At 56.4% G+C, this 25,188-nt stretch overlaps 1 protein-coding gene across 3 annotated transcripts in view; it reads left to right on the forward strand.

Annotated features, from left to right (window-relative positions):
* The first annotated feature begins 459 nt into the window (after positions 1–459).
* SRC (SRC proto-oncogene, non-receptor tyrosine kinase) overlaps positions 460–25,188 on the forward strand; it is a 54,318-nt gene continuing 29,589 nt past the window's right edge. The window contains exons 1-2 of one of the 3 annotated variants that reach the window (XM_084888683.1): positions 460–644; positions 20,284–20,351. The gene's annotated coding sequence lies outside the window, so the exon portion shown is untranslated. The remainder of the gene's footprint in view (positions 645–20,283; positions 20,352–25,188) is intronic. The other 2 variants (XM_084888685.1, XM_084888684.1) reach the window with 2 other exon arrangements.

Here is a 25,188-nt window from a genome sequence, read left to right on the forward strand (position 1 = left end):
TCCCTCCCAGCCCAGCGGGTTGTTAGGAATAGATCCAAGGTCTCCCAGACCATGGGCATGGCACCTGGGAAGAAACGGAGGGCTTCATTAGCGCTGATATTATTATTACTATTACTAATATTGCAAGGAGTAGATGTGGAGGAAATAGGGTGGGTAGGCTGGGGGGAATTAAAGAGGGGCGTTTTGGCACGGGGACCCATGGGGGTCCTCCAGGGTGGGGCGTTTTTACCGGGCGGGGTGGGGGGCGGGTCTCCTGCGCCTCGAGCCTCCGTCCCCGCCCCCCCCCCAACACCCCCCGCTGCTCCTGGACCCCCCAACCCCCTGCTTGGGTCGGGGGCCGCGCACGGGTCTCTCTCGACTCACCGGCGGGGAATCCTTCCCACGCGCTTCCTCCTTCCTCCTCCTCCCGGCCCCTCCTCCCTGCTCGTGCGCTCCCTCCCTCTCCTCCCTCCCTCCCGGCCGCCGCCTCCTCCTCCTCCTCCTCCTCCTCCTCCCTTTCTCTCCCGCTCGCTCTCTCCCGGCCCGGAATCCATTCCGGCCTGGGAGCCGGAGCGGCCTGGCCGCCGTCTGCCCGACCCCGGCGCCCCGGGCCGCCCTCCGCGCGCCCATCTGCCCGGTGCGCCCGCCGCCCGCCCGCCGCCCAGGTGAGCGCCCCCGCCCCGCGCCCCGTCCCAGCGGCGCTGGGAGCCCCGCCCGGGACCACCCTGGCGCCGATCGCCGGGCCGCAGGGCTCCGGTCCCCCCTCCGCCCCACCCCCGACGGGTCCGCGGTCCCGGAGCGCCGGGCGGGCGCGCAGGGCTCGCCCAGGTCGGCCTTTTGTTGTGATGCCGCGGAGGGAGGGAGGGGGCCGGGCGGGGGCTCGGGGTCCTGTCCCCGCGGGGACCTCCTCCGCCTCCCCCTGCCCCTCGGAGCCCCTTGAGGATAGCCAGCCCGGCCCCAGCCTCCAGGCCGGGTCTAGGCCAAATCCGAAATCTGAGCCAGGCGGCGCCACCTCTGGCCACGGCGCAGGGCCTGGTGCCCGGCCCAGGAGGGGAGGTGGGGAGGGGTCCCGCGGCACCCAGGCCTGGGGGCGCTGGCTGGGCACCGGAACCTCTGTCCTCCTGGGGCTTTGGGCAGGGCCTGGTGGGTGCCACTGGCTTGGAAGGGACTGGGCCAGACTGTGCTCGGGCCCTCCGGGGCCCAGCCCCCAGACTCACCCCTGATGGCGCCCAGAGGCCTACCTGCTCAGAAGTTGACAAAAGTTTTGGGGTTTCACCCCCAGGCCGGGTCCACCTGCCCGCCTGGCCCGGGTTGGGCGTGGTTGCCCTTGCTGGCGATCCTCAGAGAACTGCCTTCCCTCTCCGAGCTGGAGGGTCTTCCCCCGTGGCCGGTGGGCCTGGCGGAGGGGGTGAACCTAAGGACCTCACCTGTGGGGTACCGGTTCCCTCTCTGGGGCTTTCGGGCCAGCTTGAGCGTGGACAGAGCCTGGGGGGGGGGGGGGGGGGGCCCTGGGGAGGCTTTCTGAACTCCAGGGATTCTGTACGCTTGGAGCGTGGTCCCTGGGTGAACTGGGCTGAGTCCAGGCCCCGCTACAGGGAGTGAGAGGAGATGAGACTGTTTTCAAGAATGGGCTGGGCTGGTCCTCCTGCTGCTGACCCTCTTCTCAGCCTCCTGGCTGGGGAGGCCAGACGCCTGGGCTGCTCATCCCACTGGGTGACCTGGGGCCAGGGCACTGGCCTCTGAATTCCCATCGGCGGAATGGGAATCCTTGGGGCAAGAACCTATGTGTTTCTGCACGGAGGGGCTTGGCATGTAGTAGGCGCTTAATTAATGAGCACTTCCCTGGATGGATTTCCTGAAGTGGGTAAGGTTATAGGCCCTCAGGGGAAGCCTCCTCATACCCCCTGCACAGCCCTGCCACCCAGCCGCTGTGTGACCGTAGGCAACTCCCTGCTCCTTCTGGCCTCCGTTCTGAAATGGGCCAGTGAGAACGATAGCTGCGAACATCTGCTGAGCACCTCCTGCGAGGCAGGGACTCCTGCTTGTCCTCATTTTGCCGATGGAGAAACAGGTGTAGAGGGGGGAAGTGACTTGACCAGGGCCACACAGTTTGGCACCGGAATTAGAACCTAGACCTCGGGGACCCCAGCCCAGCTGCCCTCGAACCCCTCCATGGTCGGGGCAGCAGGAGTTGCCCAGTGTGCGACCAGGCACATGGCATTGTGGGAAAGGACTGTACCGGTGGGTGATGGCGTGGGAGACACGAGGCTGTTTGGTGATGTGTGTTGTCTTGGTGATGTGGTCTTTCCACCCCAGGGAGGTGATTTATGGTGTGTCACCTCTCTCAGCTGACTGTCTGGCCAGGTCCTCCTGGGTGGCCCTTGGGCCTTTGCTCCTGACGTTGGCCCTGCCTGGGCTGCCCTGTCCTCTGAGCTGCTTATCTGCTCTTGCTCTTTAAGGCTTAGCTGAAGGCCCACCTCTCCCAGGAAGGCCCTCCTCTGCCACCTCTCCCCTGCTCTGTCTCCTCCTCTCCCTTAGCCTCTTCCTGGAGCTCGAACTATCCCTAGCTCACAGCCAGTTCCTGCTTTTGCTGCTTCCCTGATGGTGCCCTGGGAACCAGGCAGGAGATGGCTCAGTGACCTGCTGACCGACACCCTCTCACGCCCCTGGCCCGCAGTGGACTCTGTGTTTCCCAAACCCACCTTGATACAGGCGTCCATGACCATTGAGCGCCGCCTGTGTCCTAGGAGCTTTGAACTCAGGCTGAGCGGTGTGGGGAGGGGGCTGGCAGTGCGAGCTGGAGGGAGGCGCTGGGAGGCTGCCAGGAGGTGGTGCTGAGAGGAGCAGCAGTTCACTTAACAAGGGGACAGGGTGCTCTTTCTTTGCTTCTGATCCGGGTGGGGAGGCGCTGGCCGGGGAGGGTTCCTGCTGGGGAATTGTGAAGAGATCCCTGGCCTGCCAGAAATGTGGGTCTAGGGGGTGAGCCAAATGGCAAACAAGTTGCCAAATGAATGAATGTATAATCACGGATGTGATAAGGGTGCAGAGAAAGAGGTGTGGGAAACAGAGGATCTTGAAAGAAGCGCGGAGGAGTTGGTCAGGCGTGGAGGAGCTAGGGGAAGGGCTTGTCAGAGGAAACTGCGTGTGCAAAGGCCCTGTGGTGCAGGAGTAGGTGCTGCTGTGGAGAAGCAGTGGGAAAGCCGGTGAGTCTGCAGACAGAGAATTCAGAGGATTAGGTGAGAGGTGTTAGCAGCAGGGCTGGACCATGTGGGCCTTGAGGAGAGTTTGGCCGTCATTTCACACTGGGAGCTGAGGGGGGTCCCCTGTGTGAACAGTTCCATGCGGAAGGCCAGGGGTACTGAGCTGGCCAAGGCATCTGGTAGCACTAGATCTGTGGGATGGACTCCAGGTGTTCCGTGGAGGCCTAGATCGGGTCAAGAGGAGGAGGCGTTTGAGGCTGGGCTTTGGAAGTGGCGTAGGAGTTCACTAGCAGGAAGGCAGGGGAGAGTGAGAGCTGTGCGTTGGGGAAGTGCAGTGCAGGGTAGCTGGAGGCTGGGAGTGAGGTGGGGAGCAGTGGAGGGGTCAGCTGGAGACCAGAGGTGTGGTAAGGGCTCCGGAGTCAGACAGGTCTGACCGTCTTCACTTGTGTGTCTTTGGGTCACTCATTGTATCTGAGACTTAGTTTCCTTGTCTTGAAAAGGAGGACAATAACTACCTCCCTATCAGGCAAGGGTGAAAGGAGGGCTGTGTGCCCCGTGCCTGGCACAGGGAGGCACTTGCGTGGCATTACATTGGGCAGGTCGGTTGGCACAGTGAGTCTCGCCTCGCCAGCTGCGTGGCGAAGGCTTTGCGTGATGACCTCACTGAGCCTGGAGGTGCTGATCTGGGCAGGACTGTCCCAGGAAGGGATGCTGGCAGCCGGGGCCACCGTGTTCGGGGTGAAGTTAGCTCTGCCCTGACCTCTCTGTGTGCGGAGGCTGACCCGGGGAGGGAGGGTCCAGCTCACCCCAGCTTCTTGAAAGCCTGGCCTGGGGCGAGGGCGGTTCATTTTCCAGATGAACATACAGCGGGGAGAAGCCTCTTGACTAGACCGTGACTAGGGTCTCTCCCCGTGGACAAGTGACAGGGCTGAGTCGAGGCTGTAGGGCTCTGGACTCCTGGTCCGGTGCTGGGAGCTGCCAGGAGCCTCCCCTGTCACTGTGGGCCTTAGAGCCACTTCAGAGGCCCTCTGCGCCCTGCGCCGGGCCTTCCACCAGAGCCTCATTTCCTGCCTCCATCATGTGATCCCCCACACCTCCGTCTCCCTTTGGGTTCCCAGAGCCCTTCGCTTCCCTTCCACGGTCCCCGCCCCCTTATCTCCCTGGTAAACGGTCTGGTTTCCACTTGAACCCCTGGGGGAGGCACTTCCTCTGGGGCACCTCAGTTTCCTCATCTCTGAAGTGGGGTGCTATGTATGAGTCATGGCTCCCACGATGTCCCGAGAGGACTGGCACCATGTGCTTCATGCGTTCACCTGGTAAATACGAGTGGGGAAGAGCCAGACACGGGCTCCAGTCCTTCTCCCTCTGGCAGCTGGCACCCCTCCCGGTGACTCCGTCTCTGAGCCTGTAGAATGGGCATGAGGCTTGCACGTAGTAGGGCCCAGAGGAGAGTGGAGCGTTAGGGGCTTCCGTGCTGGCTGTTGGCTGGCTGTGTGTCACTGTTCTGGGGGAGGGTGGTTGAGTAGATAGCTCCGGTGTCCGAAGGCCAGTCATGCAGCCTTGCCGAGCCTCGGCCGCTGCACCTCTCCCCTGTGAAGATTCAATCAGCTCACGTCCCCCGTGGCTCGACTCTCTTGGATACTCAGGAAATGCTAAGTCTTTCTTTTCCCCTTCTCCTCCCTCAGGGGGGCTCAGCTATTATCCAGTCTCGGGTAATTCTCCAGCCCTGTACTGCTGTGTGGAGAAGCATTCTGAGGCTCGGTCTTGGCTCCATGGGAAAGAGCACGGCGATAGATTTGTAATGTCTGCCGTGGGCAGAGGATGAAAGAACACCCTATGGGTGCCCTGAGTTTGTTGTTCCTGATCTATTCTGGCCTTCTCTTCACAGATGGGGGAAACGAGGCCAGAAAGACCCAGGACATAGTCTCCAAGCCGGGAGGAAAATGCACATCTTTTGTCTTTTGATCCAGGGCTCTCCCTACCCAGTTAGCCAGCCTGCCCCTTCCCACAGCCTGGGTGGGGCTGAGCCAAGGGGTCAGGGGTTGGAGAGGATCCTAGAACTGGAAGCCAACACCGCCATTTCCCTCCTCCTTGCTGTGGGGCACGAGTGACTTCCCTGCCACCTGGGCCCCTCCCCCTGGAACTGCCCAGAGAAATTCTAGAATGAGATGAGAAGCCAGAGGGAAGGAGAACCGGGTGATCTGGGCCAGCTCCCTTCCTGCTCTGGTCCTCAGTTTCCTCACCTGTGGGGCGAGGGTTCTTCCCTCTCTGAGGCTCTGTGGTGGGGATCCTACCCCTCAGGGTGGGCCAGGCAGAGCACTCTGCTTTGCTGCCCGCCGCGGGGCTGGTAAGGCCCTCTGGGAGTGGGTCCTTTGAGCCCTCAAGCTTCCAGTGCCGGGGGCGGGAAGTCGGGCTTGGGTGGTGGTGGGAAGTTTGGCTTCCCCGTTAAGGGTCGGTTGTCTCCTCCTGGGCTGCTCTGTCCAGGTGTGTGGCCTTGACTTTCACTCTGTTCGATGTCAGTGTCTTTGCGTTGTGCTCTTCCCACCCAGGTCAGAGCAGGCGGCCCATTCCGTCCCTTCCCCCATCGTGGGGAGGGTAGAACTTTAGTTCCTAATACATCGCAGAGGAGACTGAGGCTCAGCAAGGCCAAGGGCTGGGGCCATGGTCATGGGGCTTTTGTTCCTATTACATCGCAGAGGAGACTGAGGCTCAGCAAGGCCAAGGGCTGGGGCCACGGAGTGAAGTGTGAGCCCAGACTTCCGGCTTCTGGGTGGTTTTGGACACCTGAGTCCGGCTGCGTGTGCACCAGCGTGGCTGAAATCTTTCCCTAGGCGGGGCTGAGCGTGTTGCTGGGAGCAGGTATCGCGACTCTGGACTTGCAGGTCTGACCGATGGATCTCCACTTGGGCCTGGAGTACTCCGATCTCACAGGGAACCCTCAGGTCTCAGGATTGGCGTAGCAGGGTGCTCAGTGGACGTTAGCAAGGCCTTTGGAGCTGGTTGGATCTGGGCTCGAACCCTGGCTGTGCCCCTTGTTCGCTGTGTATGGTTGTGGGGAAGTGATGGCGGTGAGCTTTAGCTTCCCTGCTTGTGCAGTGGGAGGACAGTACCAGTACCGGCTCTGATGCGGTGATGGGAGCTTCAGGTGAGCGAATGTGTGCCTGCTCTGTCTGGTGCAGGGCCTGTACCCAGGACATGCGTACTATTTCTGAGTGCCTGTGATTAAGAAGGTAGGTCCCTGGCAAGGTGGGTTGCTGGGCCTCTGTAGGCCGATTGATTCCAAGGCGTGAGCCTGGACACACCTCTGTCCATGGTGGCCTTGACCTGTGGGGCGGGGCTGAGGAAAGGTTAACTAGCGACAGACAAGGGTGGTGGCTGGATAGACTGGAAGTCACCAGCTCTAACCAGCCTGCCTGAGCCCAGCTCCCGCCTCCACCCTTGCCCACCTGTAACTCGTCATGGCCTCTTTGTGCCCTCATCCCTGACATTCCGTACTCTCTCCATCCCCCATCCCCTGACCCCCAAATGCATCCATCTCTCCAGAGGTGGCCGCTGGGTAAGCACCGGCACTTTGTATCTTTGCCCACTTGGCCTGGGAGGCAGCGGAGGCGAAGAGAGGCCAGGATGGGCCCAGGCTCCACAGCCCGGGCTCCTGTAGGGGCTGCTGGTCTGGGCCAGAGCTCTGCCCTCTACCTTCTCGCCCATCACCTCCCACATTTCCCTTCCACTCAGGTGACCTTTGGCCTTTCGGAACCACTGGCTGTCTTTCTGCTCGCCCTGGGATGTCAGCTTCCACGCCTTGGCCTCTGGGGGTCCCAGAGCCTCTGTGCCCTTCCTCTCCGCACCGGCCTCTGTCTCCCTGACCATCCTCTCTGCCCAACCGGAGCCCATTCTGCCCTCCCCTGCCCTCCCTCAGGGCTCTGACATGTCCTGCCTTAGTTGGCAGGTCATTCGATTCTTCTTATTGTTTAATCCTCACCCGAGGGCAAGCTTAGAGAGAGAAGGGGAGGGGGGTGGAGAGAAAGAGAGAAAGAACAATGTGAAAAATATGTCAATTGGTTGCCTTCCCTATGTGCCCTGACAGGGAATCGAACCTGCAACCTTGCAGTGCACTGGACAACACTTGACCAGGTCATGCCAGCTGTTCTCTGTGCTGGACAGATGGAACTGAACCTGCCCCCTCTCCCCATCCCCGTGAGCCCCCTCTCATAGTCCCTTAAAGCCTCCACGTATTGCCTAAAGGGGCATCTAGAGGTTCTGAGAGGTGAACTGACTTGCCTGAAGTCACACAGCCTGGAAGGCTGGCAGAGCTGGGAGGGTTCCTTTTAGGAATTAAAGAGGCAGTTCGTGTCCACATTCCCTCCGCTTCTGAGTGCAGAATCAGATACAACCAGGATCCTGAAGGAGCAGTGAGCTGCATGGACAAGCCCTGGATTCCTTTAATAGTCATTCATTCCTTCAGCACCCGTGAACGCCTGGGTCTGATCCTCACAGAATCCCTGAGAGGCAGAACGTCTGGCTCCATCTCACCAAAGAGGACACAGGCTCAGAGAAGCCAAGGGACTTGCCCAAGGTCACCCAGTGCCTGGATTTGGACCCAGGGCTTTCTGAGCAGCACAGGCCTGCCCCATCCTCCAGGCTGAGTCCTTCTGTGCTCCCTGCCTGACCCCTGACCCTTCCCCAGCCCCTCCCCGTTTCTCTCAGGGCAGGGTGAAGGCCAGGTGCCCCTCCTGTAAGCACGCCGGCTCCTAGCCCAGGGTCTTCTCCTTCTAACTGCTGTCATCCACCATCTGTGTGGCTCCGTGAATCAGTTCACCTTTCTGTGCCTCGGTTTTCCCATCTGGAAAACGGGTCACGTGGCAGTCTCCACATCCTGGGCTTGTTCTAAGAATCAAGTGAGTTAGTGTGCAAGACTTGCTCAGCAATACCAGCACATAGTACGCTCTCAATAATAAATGTTCCTTGTTGTTTTATTACGATTTGCATCAACCTGAAGAGGAACGGAATGACAGCCCTGTTCTCTAGAGAGGGGAACCGAAATCAGAGAAAGGAAACGGGGTCCACCAGGCCACCGTAGGGTGTCACAGCCAGAGGTTCCTGGGGGGACATCCCACTTTCCAGATGGGGAAACTGTCCCCTTCCAGGACTCAGTTTTCTCATCTGTACAGTGGGTCTGTGCATATTGTGTAGGAGACAGTCTCATCACATTGTGCCAACGCGGCTCCTCCCTCAGCAGCCAGCCAACTAGGGGGGGGAGTTATTCTGCCGAGGCAGGTGGGATTGTGCCCTGTATACTTCGCTGGGCCTGCGTAGGAGGCTGATCCAGGCCCCACCAGGCCTTCTGGGTGCCCTGTGACTGCTGGCACCTAGGACCCATCATATCACCTGGCCCACCTGCCTCTTTGGCTGTGTCCTTTGGGCAAATGGCTTCTCTTTTTTTTTGAGCCTCAGTTTACTCATCTGTGAGATGGGTGCAGGAATCCTTTCCTCGCAGGGATGTTGAGAAGACCTGATAATCTCATTCTTCTCACATGCCTGCCCATGCCAGGCTTACAGAGAGGGCCCAGGCAGTGGTCAGGGGCATAGAGATGGCAGGATTCTGATTGGCAGCCGGGGAACTACATTCCAGGCAGAGGGTCCATGCAAGCGAAGGCTCTGAGGGGGGCAGCTTAGGGAGCACCCTGTAGCCAGGAGGGGTACGTGGGTTTGGACTGGCCCTGTGCGAAGTGGTTGGGGTATCCGTGCCGATGGTGATGAGGTTGACTCCTCTGCTTTTCAGTCTTCAGATTTCCTTTCGGTCCTTGGGAGCGGCCACCTGCCCTCCCCACCCCCACCCCTGCCAGGTGTTCCCGGAGGCCCTGGAACCAGATGAGCCACCGTTCTATTTGGGGACAACTCTGCTGTTCCCGTTTCTCTCCTGTGCCCTAGATTTAGAAACAACGTGGGTTTGGTTACCATTTGGCCATTTGCACAGAGAGGCCCCCTCCGCCTATACCTCAGGTCTGTGGACTGCGCCGGGCAAAGTGGGACTCGGCACTGCCAGGGGCAGTTGCTCCTGCCCTCTGCCCCTGGGTTTTCCGGGTAGGGAGTCGGCAGCTGGAGTCTCAAGTACCTGCTGGTGATGTCTGGCCCTTGTGCTGGGTGCTGGGGACCCCAAAAGTACCCTCCGGGAGCCTGCTCACTGCCCTGCCCTGGGGGAGGTGCCGACTGAACCGTGGCAGTCCATCACCCATGCCAGAAGGGCTTCCCGGAGGAGGTGACACCTGGCCTGAGGCTCAGTGGTAAGCAGGAACTCAGGAGGAAAAAAGAAGGCTGAGGACTCGCTGGGGAGAACGGCAGCCCGCGGGGCAAAGATCTGGAGGTGGGCAGTCGTCTAGTGTGTGCAGGCAGAGCCTGAGGAGGTGGGCGCTGCGCGTCATGTTCAAGGCCGTTAGAGGATGAGCAGGTGGATGAGGGCAGGCCTCCTGCGGAAGGTGTGGAGAGAGGACAGAGAAGGGTCAGACTGGGCTCAGGTGCTCAATGACTGCTGTCAAGGGAAGGCAGCCCACCTGAGGCTGGGGTTCCGGATGGGGATCAAGAACCTCCGCTCGGGGCGGAAGGCTGAGGCTGGTCTGGGGCTTTGGAGGGAGTGAGTCAGGGAAGGCTTCCTGGAAGAAGCGGTGCATGTGACATACCTGGAAGGCTGGGACGATTCTCTGCGGTGAGGTGGGGCTTGAGCACAGGCCTGAAGGTACTGCAGGAGCCATTCCTCTGGTTGGAGCTCAGAGGCGCGGAGGAGATTTAACCTGAGGGGTGGCCAGTGTCAGTCCGTGGAGGGCCTCGAGTACCTGCTCCGACGTCTGCGTGCCGCCCTGAGGCCGTGAGGAGAGGCTGCTGTAGGCCTGACGTAGCCAGCGCTGTGGGAAGTGCCTGGCTCAGGGGAGTGTGGCTTTGGTGAGGTGGCCCTGGTGGCTTCCCCGAGAGCTGATGAGCCTGGACAGAAGGTGGGTGCTGGCTGGCCAGGCAAATGGTAGATCTGGGTTGAAAGGGGAACAGCGGGGTGAGGGCTGGGGGGCCTCTACCCTCTGGCCTGCCTGCCCTTACGTCCTTTCCCTGCAGGTGCCCTGACTGGCAGGAAGTGGCGGGGACGTGTTGGGGCCTGGCTGGCAGATTCCAGAAGTGCCGGGAATATGGGCTGGGTGTGTGTAAGAGCTCCGGGCGCAGGGGCCAGCCTCCCTCCCATAGGCAACCTCCCTGTAAGGGGCAAGGCCACCTGTGCTTCCAGAAAGGCCCCTCCACCCTCTTGAGCCCACAGGGTCCCTACTCCAGACAGGGGGTGCTGAGAGCGGTAGCTGACGACTCTGGTGCCAGACGGGCCTGAATGGCCTGGATGGTGCCAGATGGTCTTCGCTGGCTGGGAGAGCTGGCCTTTCTGAGCCTTGGTTCCCCCAGCCACAGAAATGGGGGTCATCCCAGGGCCTCCCTCCTGGAGAACAGAAATGAGATGTTAGAGGGCCGCGCCCAGCACCAGGCCAGCTCCTGCGACGGGGCTTACTGGGGGTTCTGGGACCGGCTGGGCAGCGGAGGGCGACTTCCGGCCTGCCCCAGGCTCTCGGCACCGAGCACAAAGCCCCTTTGTGGTGGGACAGATGGAGCCTGGGAGCCCCCACTCTTTGGGGACGAAAGGGCCACCTGCCCCTCCTCCTCACCCAGTTCCCGAGGGGGAAGGAGTTTCCTCCGACGGAGAGGATGGGAACTGAAAGCTGGTTTGTGCAGGAGGAGCGGCCAGGCCGGCTGCAGCTGCTGAGGCCACAGTCTGGCTGGTGAACGTGGGAAAGCCATTCCCCTCTGGGACCACCTTCTCAGGGCCACAGGTATCTCTGGCAAATCCCAGGCCCACTGTGCGTGCCCTGTTCACTTACCCATCCATCCGTCCCTCCCTCCATCCATCCATCCATCCCTCCATGTGCTCGCTCATTCATTCATTACCGAGTGCCCGCTCCACGCTAGGTGCTCTGCTTTGGGCCACTGTCTGCTCTGACCAGATGGTGCCCAGTCATCCCAGCTGCTAACTGTTCTGAATCTGACACCCACTCCCACGTGCTCAGCTGTGCGTGTGGCAGACGTGTCCCTTGTCCTCACCAGACATGTACTCATCATACAGTGAGTGAGGGATGTGCTAGGGCTGTGGGCGGGGCCAGGAAGGAGAAGTTGAAGGTCCTCACGTGGGCCGGGGGAGGTCCGAGAGGACTGCTGGGAGGAGGTGGTTTTTGCACTGAGATGCAGAGAGCAGGCTGTCTGGGTGTGCTGCCCTTTAAGCAGGTGGCCGGGAAGGGCCTCTCTGAGTAGGTGTCATTTCAGTAAAGCTGCCGAAGGAAGTGAGGGGATTAGGCGTGAACATCCGGGGAAGTGAGGGAAGGACAGAGGGCCCGAGGCAGGGGTGCACCGCATTCTCTGGGAAAGGGGAAGCAGAGGTGTGGAAGCGGAATGAATGAAGGGCGGAATGAATGAAGGGCGTGGGCTGGTGGAGTCCACTCACTGTAAGGGCCGGAGGGCCCTGAGAGGACTTTGCTCGCAGTCTTTGAGTTCAGGGCCTGTGAGCCTAATAAGCAAAAGTTACTGGTCCCGATGGACACCTGAGAAAGGTTTTCTGCCCCCGATGGGCCAGCCTTCGGGAAGAGGCTGGGTGGAGGGAAGGAAGGGGATTCAGGATGTGTTTGGAGGAGGGACTGACAGGGCTTGGGACTGGGTTACATGGGGGACAGGAGGAGTCATTCTTCCTCTCTCGGCTGCTGATCATGAGGGGCTGGGCTCTGTTCGCTCCCCTTCTTCCTAATATATCTGGGGGCACGTGGGCCCGCACGCTGTCCTGAGGGCTGGACTGAGTCCTCCTGCCGCTATCCCTTAGCCCGAACTGGCAGGACCCCACCCATTTCACAGATGAGAAAGCGGAGGTTCCTGCCCCCCGGTGCTGCGAGGAGGACCAGGGGAAACAGCGCCTGTAGAGCTCCGAGCCTGGTGCTGGGCTACAGTAAGCGCTCAGCATCAGCAGGTGTTCTTGTTTAGTACCAGCAGGCAGTGCTGTTTGTGTGGGGAGTAAGGACATGTGTGCGAGTCTGGGCTCCGGTCATGTTCACCCCTAGAGCTGGGCTTTGGGGTGGGCCCGGAGGTGCGGAGGGGCCTCTTCTCGGTCACTCAGGACCTTGGGATTGAAGGACCCGGAACCCATCCCAGCACCACTTCCCACGGAGTGCAGAGGTCACAGGAGGGCCCATGCTACGCAGTAGCGGGGGACAGAGCAGGGTTTTACACGCTTTGTCCTGGGCCGGTGCCGCCACCTCCCACCGGGCCCTTCTGTCTGAGGCTCCAGACTGTGGCGGGCCCTGGCGGGAAGGGCTGCTGCCCTCCGCAGTGCAGGTCCGGCAGGGCCCGGGGCTGGAAAGGGGTCCCCTTCCTGCTCAGGAGGGAACCTGAGAACTTTCGGGGCCTGGACCAGTCCCATCTCTGCAGGACTGAGCGCCGCGGTCTACTGTGCTCTCCCAGGCTGCTCCCCAGGCTGCGGGTCTCTTCTCCGGAGCCCCCTCCCTCCCTCCCTCCCTCCGCCAGGGCCAGGCCAGCGTGAGCCTGCAGCGCCGCCCCACCCGCCCCGCCACACTGGCAGAGCCGGTTTGAGGCCTGTCAGCCCCCGGCGTGTTTGCGGCAGGAATATGGGACCAGACACGTCCGGGCCGCCCTGGCCCACAGACAGCCCCCGGCTCCGTCGTCATTCGCTCCTTGCTCATTCAGCAAACATGCTCCGGAACCTGGTCCCCGTCCCAGCGCCTGCCGGGCGGGGCTCTGGGTCTGAGGCTGTCCCAGACGTGCACGTGGCTCTGTCTGTCAGGGGGATCGGAGGCCCTGCCGCCTGGCTGTGCCAGGCCGTGGCAGGAGAGCGCAGTGGTCGGGGCACAGGCTGTGGTGGTGCTGGACAGACCCAGGGCAGAGATCCTACCCAGGACCCCACTCATCTTGTGGGGTCCTGGGTAGGATCCATTCATCCATCCACCCCTCCATCCTTCCCTCCATCACTCCATTTCCACTCCCACCCCCTTCCATAAATACCGTGTTTCCCCGAAAATAAGACATCCCCTGAAAATAAGACCTAGCGCAACTTTGGGAGAAAAAATTAACATAAGACACTGTCTTATTTTTGGGGAAACAGGGTATTTACTGAGCCCTGCCATGTGCCAGACAGTGTTCTAGAGGCAAAGAACCAACCGGACAAACCGCTGTTCTCGCACAGTGACCTTCTGGGTGAGGAGACAAAAGCCCCACAAAGGAGGGGAGTGTGCACACCGTTTGGAGGGTGACACGTGCTGCGGGTCAGAGGTGAACGGCGAAGGGGGTGAGGAGTGGGTGTGGTGAGAGGGGGCCCTGGGAGGAAAGACCTCTCCCAGAAGCTCACATCTAAGCTCGGGAGGCGAGTCTCGTTGCTCCGGGGGTAGCGAATGCCGGCGGCGGAGGAACAGCCAGTGCCAAGGCCCTGCGGTAGGGAGGGGCCGGACGGTGGGAGTGTGGGAGGAACAGCAGGGAGGGCAGGGGAACAGGACGGGTGAGGGGGAGAATGGAAGAAGAAAAGGGCAAACTGCCCCAGGGACCAGTGAAGGAGGTCTCTGGGCCATTCGCAGGTTGGCTTTTAACCGTAAGGCTGACTTTTAACTGCGAGTGAAATGAGGGCCAGGGGATGGTTCTAAGTGCATCTGGCTACTGCGGAGAACAGACTGTGGGAGTCGGGGCTTGGGGGGGCGGGGGGAGAGCGAGAGCGGAGGCAGGTAGATTACTGTGTTATCCAGCGAGGGGAGGGCGATAATGGTTTGCCCAGGGTGAGGGCAGTTGGTGGAAGGGGGAAAGGGGCTAAACATTATTTTTTTTGTTTTGTTATTTAATTTAATCTTCTCTTTAAAACTATTGTGTAGGCATATTTGTATAATGAACCCCCATAAACCCATCACTGAGCCCCAAACACCATCAACCCACGGCCTGTCCTGCCCCCTCCACACCCATCTGTCGCATCCCCATCCTGTGCCATTGGAAGCAAATCCCACACGTCATGTTTCATGTTTCAATCTTTCAGTATGTCTGTCTGAGAGAGAAAGTAGCCACAAAACCATAATTCCTCCAAAAGAAATGAGCAGCAATTCCTAACGTCACCCCAAATCCCCTTCTCTGACATGCATTTTAAAAAAATATATGTGTGTGTGTGTGTGTGTGTGTGTATATATATATATATATATATGTATATGTATATATATATATATATATATTATTGATTTTTTACATAGAGGAAGGGAGAGAGATAGAGAGTTAGAAACATCTATGAGAGAGAGACATCCATCAGCTGCCCCCTGCACTCCCCGTACTGGGGATTGAGCCCACAATCAAGGTACGTGCCCCTGACAGGAATCAAACCTGGGACCCTTCAGTCCGCAGACCGATGCTCTATCCACTGAGCCACACCAGTTTTGGCATCCCACATGCATTTTTGGATGCATCTGGGCCTCCCTCTCTTTACCATAAAGTGAGCTTCTCTGCGGCCCCTGCTCCCGGCCCCTGTGAGAGGACCCAGGTGAGACGCTGGGCAGGGGGCCTCGCAGGTCGTAGGTATTCAGCACGTACCAGCGGCTGCTGTGACGGATCGATGACACACCCTGACGGGACATTTGCTTACGTCTGGGCTCTAAGTAGTTCATGAATAGGAATTCCTTTAATCCTCACAGAAATCCTTGGAGGTCGCTTATCATTTCTGCCCCTGTTTTATGGGTGAGGAAACGGAGGCACAGAGAGGGGGAGCAACTTTCCCGAGGTCACACAGCTAGAATGGGCCGGAGGTGGGTTTTGAACCTAGGCAGTTAATCCCCATGGTATGGGGGCTATGTGAGCCCAGGAAAAGGGGCCGGGGAAGGGCAGGTGTTGCGTGTGGTCAGATCGTAGGTACACCGGAGGTCACGTGGGGGCCCCGGGGCAGCGGCGGTGGATGGGGAAGCTTCAGGGAGGGGTCAGCAGGTGCGAAGGTCTGGAAGCGAGGGGGTAGTTGTGAGCTGAAGGGAAGGCCAGGGGGTGAGGAGGAGGGAGCGTGCAGCAGGCCCTCCTCCATCCTCAGCCGTAACCTTGTGAGCTTTATGGGTTTTGGCCGTCTTGCGGACCACATGATGGGGAGGGTTGGACCTTCCCAAAGGCGCACGTCCAGGGTAGGCCACCTGCGGGCTTTGGGAGTGGGGCAGGGGTTAGCTCAGGCTGACGGTGTGCGGACCTGGCCACCAGGCGGTCTCCCTGAAGGGAGTTACTCTGTGTGTGTGGGGCGGTGGGGGGTGGGTGCCCTGTGTGTTCTCAGCAGAGAAGCAGCCAGAGCTGCTGGCAGGAAATAGCGGGCCCCGTGGGCAGGGGCCAGCTGGTGACTGTCCCCCCAAGGCCCCTCAGCCAGCAGCTCCTGGGGGCGCGGCAGCTGGGAGGCCCCGGAGAGACGACCTTCGAGAGGTTGGGAGAGAACATAAGGTCACCTCCGTGTTCCCTGTGCTCACCCCCTGACGCTGGGTCTGCTGAGTCCTGGGCACGCCAGGGCCTCCGCCCAGGGGCAGGTGCTGAGGCCCGAGGGGAGGCACGACTTGCCCAAGGCCACGCTCAGCCCTGCGCGGGGCAGCCCTCATCAGGACGGGCCAGTGGGTACCTGGCCGGTCCCTCTACCTGCCCGGCCTGTGGCTTGGAGCCAGCACCTCCTTCCTTTCCCAGCGTCCCCTCAGCCCAGCGCTCTCGGGGCTGGTGCTCCGAGAACCTTATCTTCAGTCCCGGGGCCCACACCCTCCTTCGAGGGCCGGCCTCCGCCTGGCCGTGTGACTGGGCCTGGGCACGCCCCTCGGAGCTCTCTGCACGCCTGTCCGTCCAAACGCCAGCATGACCCAGTCAGGCCGGGCCCACTCGGCCAGACCTCTCACCTGATAACTCCCTGCACCTCGGGCTGTCCCACCCGAGGGCCTCTGCAGTGCCGTGCCCGCCTCCCGGCTCCCCCCCACGCCTCCTCCCGGACGGGCGCAGCGGAGAGAGGTGGCTCTGGCATCACTGGGATCTGGGTTGCCATTCCGTCCCTCCACTTCCTGGCTGGGGCAGCTTCCTGGAGCCCCATGTCCTCAGGACTGAAACGAGCCTGGACACAGCTTGTTCCGGGCTGCTGGGAGAATTGAAGGGGAGGCACGAGCCCCAGGTGGGAGGATGTGGGAGGGGAGAGCGTGGGTCTCAACACCCTCATCAGCAGGCCCGTCCCACCTCCCCGGCCCGCACTGGAATGGGGGCTGGGGGAGGGGGGCTGAGTGGGCCCTGGAGCTGACCAGGCAGAGCCCAGCTGCAGGCTGCTTTCCTGGGCCCTTCCCAGGGGTTCTGGGCAGCACCCCTCCTCAGGGAGAAGCTCAGAGTGGGAGGGGCTTGTAACCCAGCTGCTAGAAGGTGGAGTTTTAACCACATCATTAACCTGCCGGTGCCTCGGTTTCCCCACCTGTGAAATGGGATAATAGGAATGGCACAGCATAGGTGATAAATAAATATTAACCATCATTCATGCCCTTCCCCCCCCCCCACACCCCTCCCCCCTGCTTGGAGGCAGGAGTCCTTTCTACAGTTAAAAAGCCATGTGTAGCTGGTTTGGCTCAGTGGATAGAGCATCGGCTTGCGGACTGAAAGGTCCCGGTTTCGATTCCGGTCAAGGGCATGTACCTTGGTTGTGGGCACATCCCCAGTAGGGGGTGTGCAAGAGGCAGCTGATCGGTCTTTGTAACTCTCTCTCTCTCTTCCTCTCTGTAAAAAAAAAAAAAAAAAAAAGCTGCGAGTAGAAAAAGTGCTCAGTTGAGTAGGTGGTTTTTTGAGTCTGAAGGGAACCAGTGGAATCAGGTGAAGATCGCTGCCTGGGGAGCTTCTCTTCCAGTGTGGGAGGGCACCGGGAGGCAGGAGAGGGGTGCAGCCCCTCTGTGAACTGGGCACGTTGGGGAGCCCTCCCCCATGCTGCTCCAGCCCCGCTTCGTCCTCTGGGCAGGCCGTGCTGGGTCCCTGCCCCACGGGGCTGTGGTGAGGAGGGTGGGGGTCCGTGGGGGACCCGGCCTTGGGCGTCGAGGGGTCGCATGTTCTCTCCATACATGGTCCTCTTGGGCTTTGTGGCCTGGGGCCAGCCACTCCCCCTGCTCCAGCCTCCATTTCCCCGAAGGGAAAATGGACTGTCCCTGCCATAGGATACCCAGCGAGCGCCAGTGGGAGCAGTGCCGTTGGTAAGAGACTGATAGTGGTCTGGGGCCGGGAGGGCCGGGAGGGCCGGGAGGGCCAGGGCTCCCGGCTGGCCCTCTGCTGTCTTGGCTGGTGGCCAGGGCACCTGACTTCCCTGAGCCGCCTTCTGCCCCCTCCTCTGAAAGGCCCGTGTGGCAGGGTCCTGGTGAGAACTGGAGAGCAGAACAGTGACAATGGAAATAATAATGTTAGCGGCAACAGTCACAGCACGGCCTGTGTGCCCAGGGCTTGGCCTGGGTAAGCGCACTGGCCTTTGCTACTGCCTGGGAATGACTATGGGCATCTTTATGGTACTGAAGAAGGCTTCTGTTTTTTAAATATATTTTATTGATTTTTCAGAGAGGGAGGGAGAGGGATAGAGAGCTAGAAACATTGATGAGAGAGATACATCGACCAGCTGCCTCCTGCACCCCCCCCTCCCCAATGGGGATGTGCCCGCAACCAATGTACATGCCCTTGACCGAAATTGAACCTGGGGCCCTTCAGTCCGCAGACCGACGCTCTATCCACTGAGCCAAACAGGTTTCGGCAAGGTTTTTGTTTGAGAGGAAAGGAGAGAGATGAGAGAGAGAGGGAGAGAGGGAGAGAGAGAAATAAATATATTGGTGTGAAAGAGAAATGTTGGTTGGCCACTTTCCATAAGTGCCCAACCAGGGTTCGAACCCACAACCTGGATATGTGCCCTGACCAGGAACGGAACCTGCCACCCCTCGGCATACTGGATGACGCTTCAACCACTGAGCCACACTGGCCAGGGCTGAAGGAGGTTTTGGTTGATTTCCCGGAGTCCTCCCTGTGTCACAGCAGGGCCCATGGTGCTGTACCCACCTGGTTCGGGCAGGCGCCCGATGGGGCCTTGGTGCTCCCCTCTCTCCGAGGCAGGACGATGGCTGCCCATGGGCCTCGGCCATCCCCACGGCCTCCTCCCTCCTCTGTCCCCACACATTCCTGCCACACCTCCACCACCCACTCCCCCCCGAACCCTGCCTTGGGCCATTGTTATCAGGAGACATTCCTGGCTGCCTGAGAACAGCTTCCACCTGGGGCCCTGCTGAGAGGGGTGCTGAGAGGGGTTCACTGATACAGGCCCTGCCAGCGGCTCCCCTGGGGGATGGGCCCCGGGCAGGAGGCTGAGAAACCCTAATAGCCTGAGCCTGCCTGCAGATGCTGTCTCTTATGAACTGTGTGACCTTAGGCAAGCAACTTGACCTCTCTGTGCTCGGTTTTCTCTGCGGAGTGGGGCTGTGCACACAGGCTGCAGCTGGTCTCCCGGGCGCGTGTGCTCGGTTTTCTCCTCTGCGGAGTGGGGCTGTGCACACGGGGTGCAGCGGGTCTGCCGGGCGCGTGTGCTCGGTTTTCTCCTCTGCGGAGTGGGGCTGTGCACACGGGGTGCAGCGGGTCTGCCGGGCGCGTGTGCTCGGTTTTCTCCTCTGCGGAGTGGGGCTGTGCACACGGGGTGCAGCGGGTCTGCCGGGCGCGGGTGCTCGGTTTTCTCCTCTGCGGAGTGGGGCTGTGCGCACGGGGCTGCGGAGGGTCTGCCGGGCGCGTGTGCTCGGTTTTCTCCTCTGCGGAGTGGGGCTGTGCACCCGGGGCTGCAGCGGGTCTCCCGGCGCGTGTGCTCGGTTTTCTCCTCTGCGGAGTGGGGCTGTGCGCACTCCGCAGCCCCGTGTGCTCGGTTTTCTCCTCTGCGGAGTGGGGCTGTGCACACGGGGCTGCGGAGGGTCTGCCGGGCGCGTGTGCTCGGTTTTCTCCTCTGCGGAGTGGGGCTGTGCGCACGGGGTGCAGCGGGTCTGCCGGGCGCGTGTGCTCGGTTTTCTCCTCTGCGAAGGGGGGCTGTGCACACGGGGTGCAGCGAGCGGGTCTCCCGGGCGCGTGTGCTCGGTTTTCTCCTCTGCGGAGTGGGGCTGTGCACACGGGTGCAGCGGGTCTCCCGGGCGCGTGTGCTCGGTTTTCTCCTCTGCGGAGTGGGGCTGTGCACCCGGGGCTGCAGCGGGTCTCCGGGCTCGTGTGTGCTGTGCAGTTCTTGGCATGGTGCCCGGCACACAGGAGTCTCTCTACCCGTTGAGTAGCTGTTGTGATCACCTGAGAAGCAATTGTCCCTCCTCCTGTGGGCCCCCAGGTTAGACTGCCTCTGTGTCCACCTCCTGCTGAGGGCACATCAGGAGGGCCCCTGTGGGCTTTCTCTCCTCCAGGCCCAGGGGCCGAGGAGAGGGCAGAGCTGAGAGCTATTTTCAGAAGCCGAGAGCCTGCTGTGTGACCTTAGGTTGCACCTCTTCGGCTCTGAGCCTCCTGTTTCTGGTCTGCTCTGTGAGCACTTGGACCTGGGGAAGGCCCTAGGCCCTCACTGCCCCCTCCCCGCACTGTCTGCAATGCCTTCCTGGCTGGGCTTTTGCTTGTCTTTCCCTCTATAGAGCCTGGCCCATAGTAGGTGCTCAGCTAAGCTTTGCTGAAGGAGCCGATCGATGCACAGTGATGGGCTTCGCTGTTCGCCGGCTCTTTGCCAGGAGCATCAGCCCCGTCCTCTCTGCTCGTGGAACTCCTGTCCTCGAAGCCCTTCTCAAATGCTGCCTTTGCTAGAAGCCTTTCCTGGTGCCTCCCGGTCGGAGGGGATTGCTGGTGCCCTGAACACGTGGTCCGAGGGTCTCTGGGGCCCCTGCTGCAGTCCTCCTCGGTACACGCAGTTCCATGTGAATAATCAACCAGACCCACACACTTACACTTACGAGGAGCCGCCGTGGTGGGGAGCCCGGTGCCTGCGGGGTCTTATTTAATCCTCCACAACAGCCTCGCAAGGCAGCTGTTACAATTCTCCTTCCCTTCGCAGAATCCAGAGGCTCAGAGAAGGGGAGGAATTGCCCAGCTATGAGAGAGCGAGCCAGGATTTGAAACCAGGTAAGCCTACATCTTTTTCTTAAAAGGGAAAGAAAAAGCATTGATACACACACGGTAAAAAAAATAATTCAAGCAGTACAAAAGAAACGGGAAAAAGAAACCTCTGTACCCAGGTCTCTCTGCCAGAGCTGTCCGTGGAGAGGTGTTTCTGGTGTGTCCTTGTAGGGAAATCCAGGCCTCTGTAAGCGTAAATGCCAGAAACATTATTTAAAAAAAGCACGCGTACCCTGCTCTGTGCCTGTGTTCTCTTAACAGGGTAACTTGGAGATAATTTTGTGCTGCTTCCTTCTTTTTATAAAAAAATTTAAATCTTTATTGTCGAAAATTTTATGTATTGCTTCTTTCTTTTTCTTTAAAAATATATTTTATTGATTTTTTATATACATAGAGGAAGGGAGAGGGATAGAGAGCTAGAAACGTCGATGAGAGAGAAACATCAACCAGCTGCCTATTGCACCCCCCCTCCCCCCCGGGATGTGCCTGCAACCAAGGTACATGCCCTTGACCGGAATCGAACCTGGGACCCTTCAGTCCACAGACCGACACTCTATCCACTGAGCCAAACCGGTTTCGGCAGTTCTTTCTTTTTCATGGTTGCATAGAACTCATTGTGTGGATGGAGACCACGCTTTATTTAATCAGCAGGGAATACTTTGGTTGTTTCCAGACTTTGCTTGATTATAGACAATTCTGCGGTGAATATCCCGCCATAGGCTTAGCGCTCGTGTGTGAGAGTGCCTTTCGGATGAATCCCACGTTGCAAGGCCATAGGGTGTGTGCGGTAGTAATTTGGTGTATGTTACCAGGTACCCCTCAGGGAGGCTGTGCTGATGTACCCTCACCCCATACTGTCCGGTTCGCCTCTCTCTCACCAACACGGGTTGCTGTGGAGTTTTGGGATCTTTGCCAACCTAAGAGATGATCAGTGGCCTCTGGTGTAGTTTCCCCCCCACAAACTTTAGTTTTTAATTTTTATTTACTTCAAGGAAGTTTTCATTGAATTTATTGGGATGACATTGGTTAATAAAACCATACAGGTTTCACGTGTACAATTCTATAACACATCATCTGCCTACTGCATCCGACAGTCACCACCCAAGTTTTTTCTTTTTTTTTAATAGTACAGCTTTACTGAGAAATATTTTACATACCAACCAAATCACCCAATTAAAATGCATAACTTAATGTGTGTGGTTTTTTTTAGTATATTCACAGAGTTTTGCAATCGTCACCACAGCCAATTTTAGAATATTACCCCCCAAGAAACTGGGTACCCATTAGTCACTCTCCACTTCCCCTCAAGCCTTCTTCCCCCTCCCCGGCAACGGCGAGTCCAGTTTCTGTTTCTGTACATCGGCCTATTGTGGACGTTTCAATGAAATCATACAGGATGGTGTCTTTTGTGTCTGGCTTCTCTCACTTTAGTATAATGTTTTCAACATTAACTCATGCTGTTGCAGTACTTCATTCCTTCTTCTTGCCAAATACTATTCTGTTATATGGAAATGTCACATTTTATTTATCCGTTCATCCAGTGATGGACAAATGGCTTGTTTCCACTTCTTGGTTATTATGAGTAATGCTGCTAGGAACACTTGTGTATAAGTTTTTATGTAGATTTTTTTCCCTTTTTGTTAGGTATAATATTAGAAGCAGAACTTCTGGCTCATATGATAACTCGGTGTTTAACTTTTTGAGGAAATGCCAGACTGTTTTCCAAAATGGTTACACCATTTTACATTCCTACCGGCAATGTGCAAAGTCCCCAGTTTCTCCACATCCTTGCCAACCACTTGCTGTTAATCTGTCTTAATTGCAGCCATCCTCGTGTGTGTGTGTGAAGCATTATCTCATTGTGGTTTAGATCGGCATTTCTCTAATGACGAATCATATGGAGCATCTTTTCATGCGATGATTGGCCCCTGGTATATCTTTCTCTGGAAAAATGTCTGGTCAAATCCTTTGCCCACTTTTTAAATTGGGTCCTTTGTCTGTTTGTTGTTGAGTTATGAGAATTCTTTATATATTCTGGATACAAGTTCCTTATCAGATATGTGGTCTGCAAACATTTCCTCCCATTCTTCGGATTCTTTTTACTTCACTAATGGCGTTCTTTGGCACATAAAAGTTTTTATTGTTGATGAAGTCCAGTTTAACTTTTTTGTTTGTTTGTTTGTTTGTGTCCTAAGGGTTCAGTGTGATCCAAGGTTTGGTGCCTATATGTTGTTGTAAGAATTCTAAAAAGTGTTCCCTGTACGTTTAGCTTTGTGGTCCATTTTGAGTTCATTTTTGTGTGGGTTTAAGGAAGGAGTCCAGCTTCTTTGCTTTGCATGTGGATATTCCCTTGTTTCTACACCATTTGTTGAAAAGACTGTTCCATTGAATAGTATAAGCACACGAGTCAAAAATCAACGGAGTGTCAATGTGCAGGTATATTTCTGGACCCTTAAATTCTGTCCATTGATTTGTAAGTCTGTCCTCATACCAGTACCACAGTGTAGATTACTGGAGCTTTGCAGCAAGTTTTGAAATTGAGAAGTGTGAACCCTCAAACTTTGTTTTTCTTATTTAAGAATGTTTTGGCTATTTCTGGTCCCTTGGCTTTCCATATGAAATTTAGGATCAGTTCTGGCTTCGGCAGCACATAAACTAAAATTAGAACGATAGAAGATTAGCATGGTCCCTGTGCAAGGATGACATGCAAATTCGTGAAGGGTTCCATATTAAAAAAAAAAATTAGGATCAGTTTTTTAATTTTTGCAAAGTACCTAGTTGGAATATTGATAGGGGTTCTGTTGAATCTGTGGGTCAATTTGGGGACTTTTGCCACCTTAGCAATGTTTAGTTTTCCAATCCATGAATATGGGATGTCTTTTTATTTATTTAGATCTTTAATTTCTTTAAACAATTTTTGTAGTTTTCAGAGTTTAAGTTTTGCACCTTTTTTGTTAAAAAAGTATTCTTTTGATATTGTACATTGTTTCCTTAATTTTATTTTTGGATTATTCATTGCTAGTATATATAAATACAATTTATTTTTATAGTGTGATCTGATAACTTACAATGTTACTAAACTTGTTTACTAGTTCTAATAATTTTTTTAGTGGAATTTTTAAGATTTTCTCTATATAAGACCATTTCATCTGCAAATAGAGATAGTTTTATTTCTTCTTTCCAATTAGGATGCCTTTTATGTCCTCTTTTTTCCTGGCTAGAACTCCAGGACAGTGTTGAATGGAAGTGGTGAGAGTGGACATTCTTGTCTTGTTCCAGCTCTTAGGGGAATGCATTCACTCTCTCACCATTAAATATGATGTAAGATGTGGGTTTTTCATAGATGCCCATCATCAGGTTGAGGAAATTCCCTTCTATTTCTAGTTTGTTGAGTGTTTTTGTTATAAAAGGGTGTTGGATTTGTTAAATACTTTTCTGAATATATGTTGAGATTATTATGTGGTTTTTGTCCTTGATTCTATTGGTTGGTGTATTACATGAATTGATTTTCAGAAGTTAAACCAACCTTGTATTCTTGGGGTCAGTTTCATTTGGTCATGATGATAATTCTCTTTATATATTGCTGGATCCAGTGTGCTAGTATTTTATTGAAGAATTTTACATCTTATGTCCTAGGGAATAGCAGCCTGTAGTTTTCTTTTCTTATGGTGTTTTTGTCCACTTTGGGTATTAGGGTTAATTCTGGCTTCATAGAACCAATTGGGAAGTGTTCCCTAGTGAAAAATTCGTATTCTTTCTTTTTCTTTAGTGTGTGTGTGTGCTAATCTTCACCTGTGAATATTTTTTTACCATTCATTTAAAATATATATAATTTTATTGATTTCAGACAGGAAGGGAGTCGGAGAGAGAGAGAGAAAGAATCGTCAGTTATGTAAGAAATCATTGATCAGCTGCCTCCTGCATGCCTCCCACTGAGGATTGAGCCCACAACCTAAGCATGTGCCCTGACCAGGAATTGAACTGTGACCTCCTGGTTCATATGTTGGTGCTCAACCACCAAGCCACACTGACCAGACTCCCACTGATTTTTAGATAAAGTGGAAGGGAGGGATGGGGGTGGAGTAAGAGAGAGACAGAGGAAGAGAGAAACATTGATGTGAGAGAGACATCAATTGGTTACCTCCTGCTAGTGCCCCAACCAGGGCTGGGTAAATGGATCTGCAACTGAGGTATGTGCCCTTGACCAGGAATCGAACTCGTGACCCTTTGGTGCTCAGGTCGATGCTATACCACTGAGCCACACCAGCCAGGGCTGTTTCTTTAAATGTTCAATAGAATTCATCAGTGGAGCCATCTGGGCCTGGCTTTTCCTTGTGAGAAGTTTTAAAATTACTAATTCAATCTCTTATTTTAATTTTACTCAGATTTTCTATTTCGTCTTAGTTTCGGTGGTTTGTGTTTTTCTAAGAATCTGTGCATTTCATTCAGTAGTAGGTTATTCAGTTTGTTGGCATAGCATTCTCTCCTAATCTTTATTTCTGTAAGGTTGGTAGTATTATCCTCTCTTTCATTCCTGATTTTAGTAATTTGAGTCTTCTCTCTTTTTCTCTTGGTCAGTCTAGATAAAGGTTTGCCAATTTTGTTGATCTTTTCAAAGAACCAACATTTGGTTTTGTTGATTTTCTCTATTTTTTTTTCTGACTTCATTAATTTTTCTGCTCTAATCTTTATTTCCTTTCTTTTTACTTGCTTTAGGGTTCATTTGCTCTTCGTTTGCCAGTGTCTTAAGGTGGAAGGTTAGGTTTTCCTTTTTTAAAAAAATATATTTTATTGATTTTGTACAGAGCGGAAGGGTGAGAGATAGAGAGCTAGAAACATCAAT

The sequence above is a fragment of the Pipistrellus hanaki genome, assembly GCF_964339955.1.
Source record: "Pipistrellus hanaki genome assembly, chromosome: 6".
Taxonomy (NCBI): domain Eukaryota; kingdom Metazoa; phylum Chordata; class Mammalia; order Chiroptera; family Vespertilionidae; genus Pipistrellus; species Pipistrellus hanaki.